This window comes from Phyllobates terribilis, unplaced genomic scaffold, assembly GCF_046119375.1.
Source record: "Phyllobates terribilis strain yellow unplaced genomic scaffold, ASM4611937v1 Scaffold_8__6_contigs__length_399053987, whole genome shotgun sequence".
In the NCBI taxonomy this organism is placed as follows: domain Eukaryota; kingdom Metazoa; phylum Chordata; class Amphibia; order Anura; family Dendrobatidae; genus Phyllobates; species Phyllobates terribilis.
The window spans coordinates 363,092,404-363,110,648 of record NW_027362768.1 but is presented as its reverse complement, the minus strand read 5'-3'; the positions used below and the strand labels follow the sequence as shown (position 1 = coordinate 363,110,648).

At 47.6% G+C, this 18,245-nt stretch overlaps 1 protein-coding gene across 3 annotated transcripts in view; it reads right to left on the bottom strand.

Annotated features, from left to right (window-relative positions):
* The window catches only part of SETD5 (SET domain containing 5), a 73,034-nt gene extending 58,391 nt beyond the window's left edge, over positions 1-14,643 (bottom strand). For all 3 annotated transcript variants that reach the window (XM_073644787.1, XM_073644789.1, XM_073644788.1), the window contains exon 1: positions 14,268-14,643. The gene's annotated coding sequence lies outside the window, so the exon portion shown is untranslated. The remainder of the gene's footprint in view (positions 1-14,267) is intronic.
* Positions 14,644-18,245: the final 3,602 nt, after the last annotated feature.

The window sequence follows — 18,245 nt, the reverse complement described above, 5'->3', positions numbered from 1 at the left end:
ATCATAGGATGGGGTCTATGAAAATATCAGCATTGCCCCAGATCCATTTAATCAGGAAAGACATGGATCCAGCCTGTTAAAATTCAACGGCTGATCCTTTTGTTTTCATGGGAGATTAGCCGCTGCCGGAGGAGTCTTTGAGCACCTCTCTTAAAGACAACACAGGAACACTCGGCCAAGCCAAGCCCTCGCTCCTGTGAATGAAGGGAGTAGGCCAACACCCATCTACTGTGATGAGGGCCTTTAGACTCCATTACTGACATGTTTTTCTTGCTACATATCTTACGCAAAGCTTAACCATCTTTAAATGATGAAAAAAAAAATTACAAAAATCAGGAGTGATTCACTCGATCAGCAATCAAGGACTGGCATATTTCTCATTAAATTACATTCTCCTTAAAAGTATGAACCAGCAGCTGCTTCTACAGGCGCATGCCCCAGGGAGTTGCACAATAGTAATGCTTCCGTGAACGCAAGAGCTGCGAAATTAAAAGAGTCTAATGAAGTTCATGGATAGACAAAAGTAAATGTATAATTCAGGATCCAATGGTATCTTTCAAGCAACCATGGAAGATGGATGGACTCAAAAGTAACATTTGGCTCATCATCGCAACCAAACAAGTCACCAGGCATCGCCATAATTTTTAGCTGCAGATATGCAGGGAAATAATGGAACAAGCAAGAGACAGTTGGAAGGATCCTTTGCGATATATAAATGTCCAACTTTTCCATCCAAGCACAGTAAGCATTCAGCATGTTGTGCTAAGACCCATACAAGCTGACAAAGATCATACCACAACCACCCCCTTTTCTTTGCACGTTACACAGACATCACTTGCCCCAGTTTCATTTGCAAGAAAAGAAAACAGCAAACACTTGTAAACCTGTAGATGCCAACATATAGATACGGTGATCCTTTAATACGACCAGAACAAGGCAATGGTTTAGTTCAGAAAATAATTACAACTAAAAAAAAACAAAAATTACAAAAAACTTACAAGAGGGTCTGTAATACTGCAGTGTTAATATGCCTAAGAAAAAGTTTATACTTCTGTTTTGGATTTAATATAACTTTAAAAAAAAATGCACAAAAAAATATACCATGTGAACATATTTAACACTTATGTAATGCATTCAAAAATGAAAAAAATACACCCAACTCCACATGTACAGCGTGCTAACTACATATTACAATGCTGAGTCATTCTGAGCCTCAAAGAGGAAGAGCTTTTAAACAAAAGGCGTATTTTATAAGGGAAAAGTTAAGTATTCAGTCCAACAAGGCTCTCTAATCTTTGTCTAAAATATTTTTTTTTTCATTGATGTAAAAGCATGGAGGGAACTCTTAACCAGCACAAGAAGCCATGCACAGGCCTGAACGACATGTTGTGCTGAAGAGCATTGTCCTCCTGCAGCAACAAAGGGCCAGAGAAAAGTGAGACAAGTTCTAAACCCTTCCCCTTCACCCAGCCAGCAGGTCCTCTCTGAGGAGCCAGCACCAGTGATCTCATCACACTGCTCTTGCTATGAATCAGGGTGGTGGTGGTGGGGGTAGAGTGACACACAGAACAAGCCAGGAGGAGGGGAGTGGCATCAATTACAAGAGAGTTCAATACACAGGATAGAAAGTACAGTCCTGCTCAGGGAGGGGAGCGTGAGAGAAAAGCAGCAGATGATGCAACAGCAAAACATGGCAGCCACAGATCTAGAGACAGCAGAAGCCTGCAAACAAAACAGGTCACTTTGTCCAGCGCACCTCTTCCAGGCACTGCAGTGTATAAGGCGTTTGCAACATTGTGAAACATTAAAAGATAGGAAATTAATAATGTAAAACAGTATAATCCATCCTCTCTCCCTCTGTGCATAACAAACACATGACACCCAGGGCTCCTGGGACGTCTAGTTCAGCTCCAACAGCTCTGGATTGGTATCTGCACAACAGACATCAAGAACCAACATCCTGATATTTCTCTGCAATGAAGGTGAAACGGATGCAGCAGAGCTCAGTAATAAAGCTTTACGCAGTTGTTTCTTCCTGACTATAAGTGCACATATTAGCTGACAGAACGGCGCAGCATTGCATGTATTTGTTAAGTGGCACAATCAGCAGAAGTCGCAAAAAAAATACAATTTCTGACGCTTGTTGGAGACAATAGGTTGTTTCAGAAAATATCACTTCCCAATATTTGAGTAAATGTTCACCAAAAATTGCTTCCATTTGGGTCGTGGACACTGGTTAGATTTGTAAGATCTATTGAGGAGTTAATTATGTACGGTATTACTCTTAATTGTGCACACTGTAAGCTACAGGAGAAATAAACGATCACATATGAAGCCACAACATGGACCGAGCCCACACACACACCCAATTCATAAAACAATAGGTAACCTCTATAAAAGACAGCGAAGCTGACTGGAGCCCAAACTAGACATTGTCAGTCAAATATTAGTATGAAGGACCCATGAAGTATGAAGGGGAAATACGATAATTCTTAACATGATAAAATTATCACAAGTTTTATTAGAGAGGCGGTCTGTTGACAGCGAACCCTGCCCAACTGCCCTTTTAGTATGTGCCCACGAGGCAGAAAACAACAGTAAAAACAGAAGCCACAAAAACCATGGGGAAAGCCTCAAAAAAAAAAAAGGGTTGGCTGACAAAATTATTGAAAAAATATGCACAGCAAATGACTGAAGGAATGACAGAAGATGTTTCAGGATAAATCATCAGTATACTAAAGAGTCTTGCGTTTGAAAAACCTTGACGGGTTAGACTGAGTTTAAAAGGCATCATATGTGCATATACATCATAGGACTGGTCACCTGCCTATGAATCCCACAATTCCCTTCCTTGAGTGATTGTGGCAAAAAAAAGCACACTTTCAAATGCGATTTAGTTAAAAACAAAAAGTAAAGTGGCCACAACATGTGAACAGAGACTAAGAGCAAGGATGGTAGCCATTCTGTACAGGCAGCTCCCATTCTGGCATATGGCTGTGTATTACAAGAATGGTCAGATATTTTTGTTATAATGGCCATGGCTTCTCCAGCTAAATTAGCTGTTGCCAAAGTGGAAACTGGGGGGAAAAAGCTGATAGCCCTAAGCGCTGCATTCTGAATTGGGTTGACAACCTCTATAATATGCTATAAAACGAAAATTATTTGAATGAAGAAACCTATAGTGACAACCAAGGCTGCAACACTTTTAGGCTAGGTTCACATCTGACGATATATTTTCTCATTTGTCATCTGTACGCAATCCATGTTTATACATCAGCAAGTATTAAATATCTACAAGCCTAAGTACAGCTTCATATACTAAAGAAGAATTGGAATATATCCGTAAAAAACAGTTGCTTTTTGGTTGTTTGTTTTTTTTTTAAACACCCATAAAAAAAAAGAAAAACCGCTCATTCGAGCTGCCCCATGGAATAACACTGGTTCGAGTGATGTCCATTAGGCCGAAGGTACGGTCAAGTCATCTTGGCCTTAAATAAATGAAATATTACAACTCAAGTGTCATTTTATGGTGGCCATATACTGCAGACAGCTGTATGCACACTTTGCATCTGCGATCAGGGAAGAGTTCAGACAACCTCCCACCCCACATACCCCTTAAATTTGTTAGCTGGTCCCATGAACGTTATTATATGTCTATGAGCATCCTTAGAGAGGTTCTAGGAGACAGGAATCCATTTGGCCTAGTAATTTGCTTTTATGTAAAATTAGGATGACTCACACAGGACATGCTCTTTAGGACAAAGCCACATGTACAAAACCTGAACAATGGCACATACAGATCCTTAATGTCAACACTACAGCCCAGAGGGTCAGCAAATGGAGTTACACTCATACTAGCAGTCAAAAGTAAAGATTCTAGGAGAGAAAATCTCCAAATGGGATGGCAACCACTGAAATACGCGAGGAAAAAGGATCTTTGCTGCACATACAAGTAAAATTGGAGGCACAGTATTAGTTAATATATGGGTCTAGAATACAGAAGAGTCTATAAGGACTTTTCCAACTCTACCATCAGTATTGAGTGATGAAAAACTAAGAAAAAACCTTAAGGCAATTTTGACATTGCCAAACTCAATATTGTAACCAGCTCTTAGTTTGCAACACTGGGGTCAAATCCCAACAAGGACTACATCTGCCAGGAGTTTGTATGGTTTCCCTGTGTTTGCTCCCACACTCCAAAGAAAGAATTACTGTGAGCCCCACTCGAGGCTGTAGAATATTTTGTCATGATCCAAATAAACAGAATAAATAATCTTTTATCCGACTGCTCACTCTGCTTCATCATAGTATGTGGAGGAAGAAAAAAACGTGCCATATTCTGCCTTACATAAGTTTTCCATACTTCAAGGTATAGAACCCAAGGGAGGTCTGGGCAGTCAGACCGCAGTGTGGATCACTGCCACATGTTACACATATGGCATTATTTTCACCACAATAAACGGAACGGTGGAGAGACTGTCATATTAAGAGCACAAATTTTCCATAGTAAAACTCCAAGCTCTTGCATGTACAGCATTTTGTAGTGCCCAAGACCCATCCATGCAGAATGTCAAAGTTTCACAGTAGTCACATACAAGCAGATGCCTCAAACACCCCCCAATGTGCTACAACTTGGCAGTGGTTTAATCCTCTCCTTGTCATGAGAAAAGGGAAGGATCAGGTCATCTATAGGAGATTTTTCAGCTTGAGTGGGCAGTGACGTACTGAAGGCTTCTGACCGAAACACAGTGCAATTGTAATATCACATTCAACCACAAGTGCCTAACATTTTTGGAAAGAAAGAAATTGCTACAAACAGCGGGTATGACTGGAATAACACACACACCATTTTTGATAGGACTACATACAAAACAGTGGAAACATACCCAAAGTCTTTTATTTACATTTTACCTTTTTTTTTTTTTTTTTTTTTACAATCCTGGCTTTGGCTTAAGTTAAAAAAAGACTGCATGGTCAATCCAGGTGGTTGTTTCTTCATTTGAGAGTTGTATAATTAACTCCAAAAGGAAAATTGGATCACAGAAAGGAAAGTACAACAGCATTCCCCTAAAGAGAGACAGTCCAGCATTTATTTTTTTTTTAGGAAGATGCCGCTCCTAGACAGAGAGAATATGGATATCTAAAGAAAGCCTGAAACCCTCGAACATTTCGTACAGAGCACTGGACACAGCTGCTCAATGGAGGATGGAGAGACAAATGAAGCTTGCTTGGCTTATCCACCATTTTCTAAAAGGCATTTTACTGATTGTTCCTGATGACTGCATAGTGTAAAGGCTCATTGAGATGTCCGTGCAAATTGGTCCAAGATTAGACTACAATGCAAGGACTGGCAGCGGCTCTCCCGACCAAAGCACAACGCCTTTGCGTATTTCTATGAAAGAGCCCTTAGGATGAATACCCCCCAAAAAATCAAGTTTCGTCAGTGTGATGAATATGATATTCATCCATTTTTAGTCCACGTGTCAGTTTTTTCCATTACATGAAAAAAATGGAGGCTTCCCAAGTTGCTCCTAGCAACAAGTCAGTGAAAAATTGGTCAGCACAAGTGTGCTCATGGATGGCTGCATGCTATCCATAAAAGAAAAATGGATATCACACATTCTTTAAAAACAAATGTTTGCATGGGATTTAAGGGTGTGTTCAATTGTGTTGTTTTTGCAGCCTTTTTTTCTGCACCAAAATGATAAGTAAAATACAAACTATTTTAGTGCATTTTTTCCCCTATTCATAAGAATAGGTGAAAAATGCTGCAAAAAAGCTGAAAGAATTTACATGCTGCAGATTTAAAAAAAAAAAGTCTAGCAGCTCAAAAAATTATTAGGAATGTATATGGGATTTACAATCGTCCTTCACTTTGCTGGTACGGGAAAACGCTGTGTTTTTGCTGCAGAAAATAAATGCCATGTGTGAACATACCCTAAGGGTGACCACTGATTCCGCAAAAACAAGGATCCAAGGAAGAGACTCCCTAAGACCGCTTACCCCAATATTCTCTAAATTTCTATGTAAGGCTACATTCACACTGCAAACGCAGGTCAAATGTGTCCATAGGACCACTTTTGGCAGGCTGGTTTGCTATTCCATACAGGGACATCCTGCAGCGAAAAAACTGAACACTGTAGGAAATAAATAATATATATTTTTAACACTGGAGCCTATGGGCGATATGCATCACCATGGCTATACGTTATCGTTATAGGACGGGGAATCTTCAAACTGAATTGACTTCATCCCAAATTTAACACGTTTCATCATCATCTCGCTTCATGTACCCTGCACTGGCAATCTAAGGATATAGATTTGTATCCTATTTTAAATGTTAGCTTGTCCCCAAACCCATTGAGCATCTTAAGGCAAGAATGTACCGAAGTGAATAAACTACCAAAGCATTCTGGGAGCTACATCAATTTTGAAATACGAAGTTAGACTACAGAAAATTTTCATTAGAAACAAGAAATTGACAGTAAAAATGTTTTTTTTTTTAAAAAACAGATGGTAAAAAAATAAGTCAGCCATCTCATAACAAGGGCTGAGACACTGCCTTTCTCCAAGGATCAAGCAGTCTTTGCTAATGGATGTGGTATCAATCCCTGGAGATGGACAGCACCACTTGAGAGTCTCACATAGCAACAGCAGCTTCAGGGCCGTGCACTAAGCCTTCTGCTCATCATTTATCAGAGAAACTCCCATCTCCTGGAGATGCACGTTATGGATAATAATGCGCACTTCATAGGACTGATCCCATATTCTACTCACATCCCAAGAAAAGCCACAATGATCATTCAACGAAGAGACAATTATGACATTAAATGTGCCTCCACACTACTGCAGGAGAAAAATATTTCAGGAGCAATGCATAAGATTACTGCAACGCCTGCTGAGGGAGAGCAAAAAAAGAAAAACCCATAAGAACAAGAGCTCAACACAATTCATTCCTTAGGTGCAATGATCCTTTATTATCATCATAATGGGCAAAGAGAGCAGAACACTAAAAGAAACCAGCAATGTCACTAAAGCTATGACAAATGTAACCCTTAAATACAACCTTATCATTGAAACATTTGTATGTAATAATATGTAACAAGGGAAAACACAATCAACTATAAACCCCAAATCTAGCCATGAAACTGTACTACTGAACTAAAAGCACCACATAGATCACAATCCAGCTGATAAGCAATAATAGGCACAGAAACCAATAGTGAGACCCATTTACATGGTCTGCAGTACTTGGAAGATAACCTAAACCCTGGGCATTAGTAAGTGTTAGCCTAGTAGATCTTTAGCTAATCACACCAATGCAAACTTCTCTGCTTGATACGACCTTGAAAAAGGAAATAAGTCTGCCCAAATAGATATATATAACATGTGCAAACCACCAGAAAGGAGACCTAGTGCTCTGATAAAACCAGTTCTGGAATGTGAATGGTTAAATCCAGGATACCTCTCATGTGTCCCCTTCTTTCTAATCCACCAGCAATGAAAACCACCTGGCTGCAAGAGTCTACTTTCCCCACATTAACCCCTGCATGGCAAAGACACTTATCTTAGAGGCCAAAAGACACATCGAACCAGGTGGGGAGGGGCCACTTCAGCCTAAGAATTGTGGATGAAGGATCCAACACTGTATTTCAAGGAAAGGATTTCCTGATCTACCCAGACAAGTTATTCTGATGCACTAATAAAGAACACATTCACACACCCCCTTCCCCAATCCTCAAATGGCTTTCAGATATACCTCAGCATGACAGAAAATCCCTGTTTATACATAATGGCAGGATCCCATAATCAAGAGCTGAGCCTGGAGTCTTCCTATGTTAGGCTTGTAGTATGTTTGCAGTCTGCAATGCTACAGAGGGTGGTAACCAGGGGTGTAGAGGAGAGAAGACAGAGAATTCCTTAACTTCTACAGGTTTACAGATTCAAACATTGAACTCCTCTGAGTTTCGGGGGGAAAAAAAAAATTTAGCACAGACTGTAGCATGTAAACTGAGAAGGAACAGGGAGAGAGAGCATGAAAGGAATTCCTATGCCTGAGAACTGGCTGGGAGGGGAGTTCAATGGGGGGGGGAAGAGTACAGAGATTAAAATGGCAAGGATCGAATAAAATAAAGAAAAAAAAAACCCTCTACTGATGCCTCACAATGTCCTGAATTACCAAACGCAAATCAAAAAACCTTTAAAACTCAGTGACCAACAATGTGCAACTTTACAGGTGACTTGTGTTTTTGGTGTTGCCAAAAGCTGAGGAGAAACAATAGGTTTATTCTTCACACATCTCAGCGCTTTTTAACTATGCAAATAATTTCTTAAACAATATAGAGAGCCAATTGCAAGGCCTGAACTCCTCCCCTACAAACCTGCTATTACAATAGAAATGGTGGTTAAAATAAGCGCTTACATACTTGTGCTAAAGAAGGAGGGGGAGGGGAAGAGGTGTGAATTTCCAACAGCCTCCAGGTACAGACTGGGAGACTAGGGAGGATCACAATCATAGGGAAAGATGGAGATTAGGGACCAATGTATACAACGTTGCCAAAGGATCCCCTTGGATATCATCCTTAGGCACTCTACCTGCATTATCCAAAACTGGGTGAGCTCCATACAACTGTGTCTGCATCCAAGGAAACATGTTCGATGGCGAACAGATGACTACAGGACTCACAAGTACCCCAAGACGGCCGATCATCAAATCTTAACTTCTAAACTAAAAAGAGCAAAGCCAGTTGTTGTTTTTATCCCTGGAGGTGCTAATAAATCGTGATAAAACGATAAAAGTCCCTTGCCCCAATCTGTGTGTCTATTGGTTGCAAACTATACTTTTATGGCGGACACTTTTAAGACATTTTCTCGGTTAGTATCTTTACTATGGTTACATCAGACAACAGAAGGACCATTAGTTCATACATGGGGAAAGCAAACACTAATATTCAATAATAATGCAAAAAAAAAAAAAAATAGCAATGTATGGTGGTGTACATCCTTTCCAAATGTTTCAATCCTGATTAATAAAAAATAAAAATCTGCAGGACAGTAAAACAGTCTATGGACTATATAGGACTCCCAGCACACAAGACCTGCAATAGTGCAAAGCTCTTAGCCCTCCCTTCCTAGTTCCCAATGCAAACCCATTACTCCAGGATCTTAAAATTAAAGAAAAAAACTCAAGAACTAGAGGTCTGATATACATAGGATATTCATATAAAAGACCACCCACCAGCAAAATAACATATCCCAATGTGAAGAAGCAGCTGCTGTATGAACAGAGATCCCAATGTTATAAGTATTAGTCAGCGCTTGTTCTAATACCTCCAGTATACTAAACCCTGGGAATCTAGGACCCTTATCAAGGGCTGAAACCCAAATCCACAACCCCAGGCTGCTCTATCCAACAGTGCTATCACACTGCCCATCGCCCATGTAGAAGAACTGCCTTTTGGATTGCCAGCTGTTTTACGATTATCTGGGTCTACATGAAATATTATCCCACACAAACAAGCCCAACTTTCCCATAACACAAGCCCTAAGAGGATAGATCATGAACTACACAGGAAGCTTAGAAAGTCAGGGAACCTATAATCTGAAGGTCTCCGGTAGTCATGTTTATACTATATACTCAGCATTACAGGGGGAACAAAAACACAAAGGGAGAGGGGACTGCTGAAAATAACAAGACTAGATGGCCGGGGTGCAAGGGCTTTATATACATGGGCTGCTGTGTAATAGATCTGCCAGGATTTGCATTACTAAAATATCTAATACAAGCATTGGTATTGAATCAGATATATGTCTGCTCTTATGAGGTACTCTATATATTGCCTTACAAGGTGTGCGAGGGGGTTGATAATACTGTGTACAACAGGGAATGATAATGTCTGGAACCCCAATGAGCCTTGCTATAGGGTCTGTGAGAACCTATAAAGTGTATTATCTGGACACCCTCATTGAATCTGCGCTGTAATCTCCCCACTGCATCGCCTGACCTCCGAGCACAAGATGCAGAATTAGGATAACATGGGCTCCTATGTGGGAGATGGTTAAGGATTTGCATTGCTATACTGGGGTAGTAGTTAGGTCATATCTGAAACAAATAATGGTATACAGTTAGATATATGGCTGCTTTCATATGGTACTCCATCAGGCATTGCCTTAAAGTAAGTATCAGGCTCCATGGTGCAAGGGTGTATAATACCCTATGGTGGACGTATAAACTAGCAGAGTAGATTATCCTATATGGTGGAGATACCTTGCTACATGAGAGAAGGGGCTATTAACCTCCATAGTTGCATTAAGCTTTATGGCTTAAGGGGGGGGGGGGGGGCTATTAACCTCTATGGTAGGTGCATTAGGCTCCATAGTAGAGGAGCATACATCTATATAGTGTAGGTATTATGCTGCAGGATAGAGGGAGGTTGTTAACCTTTAAGGAGGCAGTGTAAAACTCCTTGATGGGGGAAGGGGTATTAACCCATATGGTGGAGGTATTATGCTTCAGGATGGTGGGAGTATGACGCTCCTTGGTGGAGGAGGGTATTAACTTCTATGGTGGAGGAATAAAGCCCCATGTTGAAGCTATGTTTCATTGGGTGTATGGAGTTATATGGCTGGAGTATAAGGGGAGGGGATATTAATCTCGAAGGTCAAGGTATAAAATTCAATGGTAGAGGGTGCATTAACTTGTATGGTGGGAGTATTAGGCCCATGGTGGAGGGGGGCATTGACTTCTATAAAAGAGATAAAAAGCTCCATGGTGGAGGGTTTACAAACTTATGACAAGAGTATTAGGCTCAGTGGTGGAGGGGGTACTCTATGGTGTCAGTATCACTCTATGGTGGGAGTGTTAGGCTCCATAGATGGTGGAGGGGTATTACTCTATGGTGGGAGTATTAGGCTAGAGGGATATTCTCTCTGGTCGGGATTCTCTCATTTCTATGGGGTAGCAGTGTGATAGTGAGTAGCAGTCAGGGATGATGTGGGGCCACCATGTGCCTGGTTGGGGGTTGTGAAAGTCGCTGGGCCCCTGGGTTCTGATCTCCCCTATGATCAGTTCTGTGTCCATCTGATCTCTCCCTAAGATCAGTTCTCAGCTCCTGCCTGGTCTGATCCACCTAAGATCAGTTCTGGGTCCCTGGCCGATGCCTGATCCCCCTATGATCAGTTCTGGGCCCCTAGCCGATGTCTGATCCCCCTATGATCAATTCTGGGCCCCTAGCCGATGTCTGATCCCCCCTATGATCAGTTCTGGGCCCCTGGTCGGTGTTGGATCCCCCTATGATCAGTTCTGGGCCCCTGGTCGGTGTTGGATCCCCCCTATGATCAGTTCTGGGCCCCTGGTCGGTGTTGGATCCCCCTATGATCAGTTCTGGGCCCCTGGTCGGTGTTGGATCCCCCCTATGATCAGTTCCTGGGCCCTGGTCGGTGTTGGACCCCCCCTATGATCAGTTCTGGCCCCTGGTCGGTGCTGGATCCTCCCCCATGACCAGTTCTGGGCCCCTGGCCGGTGTCTGATCCCCCCCCATGACCAGTTCTGGGCCCTGGCCGGTGTCTGATCCCCCCCCCATGACCAGTTCTGGGCCCCTGGCCGGTGTCTGACCCCCCCCTCCCCCAATGACCAGTTCTGGGCCCCTGGCGGGTGTCTGATCCCCGCTCCCCTATGACCAGTTCTGGATCCCTGGCGGGTGTCTGATTCCCCCCCCCCCCATGACCAGTTATAGGCCCCTGGCCGGTGTCTGATCCCCCCCCCCATGACCAGTTTTGGACCCCTGGCCGGTGTCTGGTCCCCCCCCCCCCATGACCAGTTTTGGGCCCCTGGCCGGTGTCTGATCCCCCCCCCCCCCCATGACCAGTTTTGGGCCCCCTGGCCGGTGTCTGATTCCCCCCCCCCCATGACCAGTTCTGGGCCCTGGCCAGTGTCTCATCTCACCAGTGACCAGTTCTAGGCCCCTGGCCGGTGTCTGATTACCCCCCCCCCCCCATGACCAGTTCTGGGCCCCTGGCTGGTGTCTCATCTCCCCAGTGACCAGTTCTAGGCCCCTGGCCGGTGTCTCATCCCCCCCCCCCCCATGACCAGTTCTGGGCCCCTGGCCGGTGTCTCATCCCCCCCCCCCCCATGACCAGTTCTGGGCCCCTGGCCGGTGTCTCATCTCCCCAGTGATCAGTTCTAGGCACCTGGCCGGTGCCTGATCCCCCCCCCCCATGACCAGTTTTGGGCCCCTGGCCAGTGTCTCATCTCCCCAGTGACCAGTTCTAGGCCCCTGGCCGGTGTCTCATCTCCCCAGTGACCAGTTCTAGGCCCCTGGCCGGTGTCTGATTCCCCCCCCCCCCATGACCAGTTCTGGACCCTGGCCAGAGTCTGATCCCCCCCGCCCCCCATGACCAGTTATAGGCCCCTGGCCAGAGTCTGATCCCCCCCTATGACCAGTCTTGGGCCCCTGGCCGGTGTCTGACCCCCCCCCCCCCCCAATGACCAGTTCTGGGCCCCTGGCGGGTGTCTGATCCCCGCTCCCCTATGACCAGTTCTGGACCCTGGCGGGTGTCTGATTCCCCCCCCCCCATGACCAGTTATAGGCCCCTGGCCGGTGTCTGATCCCCCCCCCATGACCAGTTTTGGGCCCCTGGCCGGTGTCTGATCTCCCCCCCCCCCCATGACCAGTTTTGGGCCCCTGGCCGGTGTCTGATCCCCCCCCCCCATATGACAGTTTTGGGCCCCAGGCCGGTGTCTGATCCCCCCCCCCCCCCATGACCAGTTTTGGGCCCCAGGCCGGTGTCTGATCCCCCCCCCCCCCATGACCAGTTTTGGGCCCCTGGCCGGTGTCTGATCCCCCCCCCCCATGACCAGTTTTGGGCCCCTGGCCGGTGTCTGATCCCCCCCCCCATGACCAGTTTTGGGCCCCTGGCCGGTGTCTGATCCCCCCCCCATGACCAGTTTTGGGCCCCTGGCCGGTGTCTGATCCCCCCCCCCCCATGACCAGTTTGGGCCCCAGGCCGGTGTCTGATCCCCCCCCCCCATGACCAGTTTTGGGCCCCTGGCCGGTGTCTGATCCCCCCCCCATGACCAGTTTTGGGCCCCTGGCCGGTGTCTGATCCCCCCCCCCCCCATGACCAGTTTTGGGCCCCAGGCCGGTGTCTGATCCCCCCCCCCCCATGACCAGTTTTGGGCCCCAGGCCGGTGTCTGATCCCCCCCCCCCCCCATGACCAGTTTTGGGCCCCAGGCCGGTGTCTGATTTCCCCCCCCCCCCCCCCATGACCAGTTTTGGGCCCCTGGCCGGTGTCTGATCCCCCCCCCCCCCATGACCAGTTTTGGGCCCCTGGCCGGTGTCTGATTCCCCCCCCCCCCCCATGACCAGTTTTGGGCCCCTGGCCGGTGTCTGATCCCCCCCCCCCCATGACCAGTTTTGGGCCCCTGGCCGGTGTCTGATCCCCCCCCCCCCCCATGACCAGTTTTGGGCCCCAGGCCGGTGTCTGATCCCCCCCCCCCCCATGACCAGTTTTGGGCCCCAGGCCGGTGTCTGATCCCCCCCCCCCCCCCCATGACCAGTTTTGGGCCCCAGGCCGGTGTCTGATCCCCCCCCCCCCCCATGACCAGTTTTGGGCCCCAGGCCGGTGTCTGATCCCCCCCCATGACCAGTTTGGGCCCCAGGCCGGTGTCTGAAACCCCCCCCCCCCTTATGACCAGTTCTGGGCCCCTGGCCGGTGTCTGATCCCCCCTATGATCAGTTTTGGCCCACTGGACGGTGTCTGATTCCCCCCCCCATGACCAGTTCTAGATACCTATCCAAGTGTCTAATCCCTCTATGACCAATCCTGGGCTCCTATCCGGTGTCTGATCCCCCCCATGACCAGCTCTGGAACCTGGCCGGTGTCTAATCTTCCCTATGACCAGTTCTGGGCCCCTATCCGGTGACTGATTCCCCCCCTATGATCAGTTTCAGACTCTCCCTCTGCTCCGGGCTGTTACACACGATGTGGCCGGTGCAGGACTCTCAGTCCCATCGGTCTCCGCAGCACAGGAAGCCCCTCCACCGCCCACCTCCCTCCAGGTAGCAATGTCCAACACAAGCGACTTATCCAGGAGAAAACACTGAAAAAAAGCTTTCACAAATCCACCAGAAGCAGCAGCCAGAGGCGCCCGAGCAGCCGCACACCGACACCCGAGCAGTCGCACACCGCCGCCCCAGGACCGGCCACGAAGACAGCGCAAAAAAATACAGAAAGTGAGGTGAAATCCCGTCCCCGCTGCACTTACCCGTCTTGGCAGGACCAGGCCTGCCCCACTGAGCGGAGCCAAGTGCACGTCCACACCCCAAAGCCGCAAAACCTACTGGGCCTCAAATGGAGCAGCGGTGTTTCCTGAGCGGCGCTGCCGAGCGCCTGACACAAACTCCGGCAGCAACAAGCAGTCGGCGACTTTCAGACTTTGTATATCCGTTGCGGGTGCAGGGAGCCTGCTCAGAGCTCGCTCCCCTTCTCCTTCCTCGGTGCCCGGGTCGGGACTCCGCTGCTTCTCCCCAACCCCTTCAGTCCGCATCGACAGCGGCTCCACACGGCCTCCCCTCCCCCCGCCGACTCGCTACCTCCACGGGCGGAAACGCGACTGACCACACGGGGATCCCCGGCTCCGGCGGCAGGGGCGGCGGGAACAGGAGGCGGAGCTTATGGTCACGCCTACCTGCGTGCGTTCTATTGGTTGGACAGAGCCCAGCTCGCCGCCTACTGGGCGGTAGGTGATGTCAATCATCACAGGGCTGTCACGCGATGCAGTGCCTACCCGCGCACAGAGCTGTTTTCCCACAGTAGGAGGAGAGGCGGCGAGGACAGCGCATCACTGCTGAGCGCTGTACGAGCCCTATGTCTGTAGACGTGTGAAGATGTGTTTATATGTATAGCTCTACAATGTAAATATGCCCTAATAAGGCATGTGGGTAGAACTTTCCTTTTTGAGATAACCCCTTTAATTAAAGGGGTTTACTTTACTATCTATGGGATAGATGATAACGTGTTGATCAGTGGAGGTCCGATCATGATCCATTAGAACATACCAGCAATGCACACGTGACAGACCCTCTATTCAGTCACTATTGGGCCAAGAGAATGATGGGGGCGTCTGACCTGCTGCTTTATATTGTAACAGGGATCGGTGCAGATACCAGCAGTCAGACACCCACCGATCAGTATCCTGCGCGTAGGTAATAACTTGTTTTCACTGGACAACCCCTTTAAGTATCGGTGTCACCTGACCAGAGGGAGATTGACATTCTGGTTTTTGAAACAAGCAGACATACGGCAGGAATACGGACCGGTAGTGCAGATCCCGCTATAGCCCCTCTACCGCTGCGGGACACTGATTTTGCTTGTGGGGCCCATACCCATCTACCCCAATCTCCTGCTCCGGGCCAGCCGGCGTAAGTGAAGGTTGTTGGTACCGTCTCTCTCAGAAAAACAGCAGCGCGTATTTGATTATTCCAAACCCCCATGAGAACGATTGGAGAGATCGACACCTGCGCCATTGTGTATCCACCTTCTTGTGGTCAGACGCTGTAATCCAGCAGACATTTATGGCCATGCCATACAATCCCTTTAAATTCATAGGGAATGTATGAAAAGAAATATCACCTATTTATAAGGATGAGTAATAAATGCTCGGTCATGGGGGATCTGACCGCTGCCAATCTTCAGAATGGGAAACCCTATTCTTTCCAACTCAAGACTGTGGCTGGAGGAGTGTGAACAGACTGCTGATGGAGTGTGCACCCTGCCGATTATGGAGTTTACCACCCTCCCCCTGTGATGAAAGAGCTTCCCCCCTACCCTTGCTGCTGATGGTGGAGCGTTCCCCCACTCCCCATGCTCATGTGATGGCAACTTTCCCCCTCTGATGGTGAAGCGCCCCCCCCCCCCGCTAATGATGGAGCGTTCCCCCGCCCTCCCCTTTCAATGTGATGGCGGAGAGTGCCCCTTCCGATGGTGGAGAGTCCCCCACCCCTCCCTGCCGATGGTGGAGCGTTCCTCTCCCACCCCCGCCGATGGTGGAGCGTTCCCCCTCCACCCACCCCCCCTGCCGATGGTGGAGCGTTCCCCTGCCCCACTTTCAATGTGATGGTAGAGCGTCCCCCCACACCACCTGCCGATGGTATGCCGAAGCATGAACCCCACTGATGGTGAATCACCCCGCCCCCCCTCTGCCGATGGTGGAGCGTTCCCCCACACACCCTGCCGATGGTGGAGCGTCCCCCCTTGCCGATGTGATGGCAGAACATGCCCCCACTGATGGTGGAGCGTCCCCCACGCCGATGTTATGGCGGAGCATACCCCCGCCGATGGTGAAGCATTCCCCCGCACCCCCGCCGATGGTGGAGCATTCCCACACACCGATGGTGGAGCGTTCCTCTACCCCCTGCCGATGACGGAGCGTTCCTCCTGCCAATGTGATGGCGGAACTTGCCCCACTCTAATGGTGAAGCGCCCCCCCTCGTCAATGATGTGGCGTTTCCCCCCCCCGCCGATGTGATGGCGAAGCGTGCCCCTCTGTTGCTCGATTCAGAGTTGATGGTATTGACTTAAAAAGGCTAAGCTGGAGGTCAGTGGGGGTCACAGTGGTCAGACCCCCATCAGTTTAGCATTTTTCCACCATAAAGTGGATAAATGCTTCTGACTGCACTACCCCCTGACACAGAGGCTTCAGGGTCACAGTATACAACTACTGTGACTCTGTGCCGCCTTATGGTCTTCATATCTACACACTTATTAGTAACTGTAAAGAACCTTCTAGAAAAGGGAATGTCCCCAGATATGGCGGACTGTTGGCTGAAATGAATTTACACACTGAGAACGTTGGTTTTATTCAGTAGTCACCCTGGACGGTCTTATATATTGCAGACAATCAGAACCCGGACCCCCAGGTTGGACTTGGATCCGCCGATCTGTATTTATGTGTCGCCTATGCCGCTGTTTTCTTGTTTGATGCAATTTATCTAAAATATTGAAAAAGTCTCCTTATTTGTAAATATTTGGTAAAAGTAACAATAATTGTAACAACTTTGATGCATTATTTGATACTGTATATTATTTTGATACCTACACCCTTATGAAACCCAATTCCCTCCCACAGCAGCAGCAAATACTGCAATCTCTGCCCTGCACTAAAAAGAAAAACACCATGAGGCTTGACAGTCATGGATCTTATCATAAACCCCCAAACTGGGATTGTAAACTGCAAGATCTCAGCCATCACCCCCTCCTTTATTTCCTGGGAGGGAGGGAGGATGGGTGACTGTGAGGGAGGGGGTGGGGGACCTTAGAGGGATGGTCTCATGTAACGCCTCCTCCTTCTCCAGTGCTGTGTTTTTCTCACACTTCCTCACAGCTCCCCCTCCCCTGTTGGACGCAGGAGTGGGGGGCTCTGAAAGGGAACCTGCTGCAACATCTATATGATGAGGAGGAGGACAAAAATGGGGTTCTGCATGGGGTCAGTGACCACCTCCATCTATTGAGGATGGTGGCACTGTGCGCGGTCATCTTTATGGATATTATTACAGGTTGCTTTGAAACCTGCAGCTTCCATCGACGACGTTGGGTAGGGAGGGGGGTCGGTTTTATTAGGGGTAACTGCATTACTGCATCATGCAAGGTTGCAGCAACAGTAACCTTGTGGTATGAATGCGGTGGCGACAATGTAGCGTTTTATATCTGGGCACAGAACCTCGCCTTGAGGACGTGCTTGGCACAGCGCCGCTCAGATCCTCCCCCCAGGGTGGTGACGGACGGGCAGACGGATAGACAGACGGATAGATGGCCAACGTTCCTCCTTTTTTGTGCACTGGAATACCGTCGTCCCCTCTTATCACTTTTGGATATTGCTTTGCTTGTGCTGCTCCTCTCGACATGACATATCATTTTTTTTTAGATTATTTTACGTATATATTTTGCCTATATACCGGGTTTGGAAATCCGGTTTTTGGTGACACAAGAAGGTCTACGTGGCAGGAAGAGGCATGGCTTCCACCGGGTGAGGCACCGTTAACCCCCACCCTACCACCTCCCCGGTTTGACCTGCAGTGTCCAGATCTTTTCTTCCCATAGTTGGGTCATCACCATCTTATGCCAACGATCTGTCCTATTATTCCCCCCCCCCACACAGCCACCCACCCACCTCCAATCTCCATACTATATTCTCCTTGCAAAAGTGACAATATGCAATAAGATATTTAATTTTATTTTGCTACAG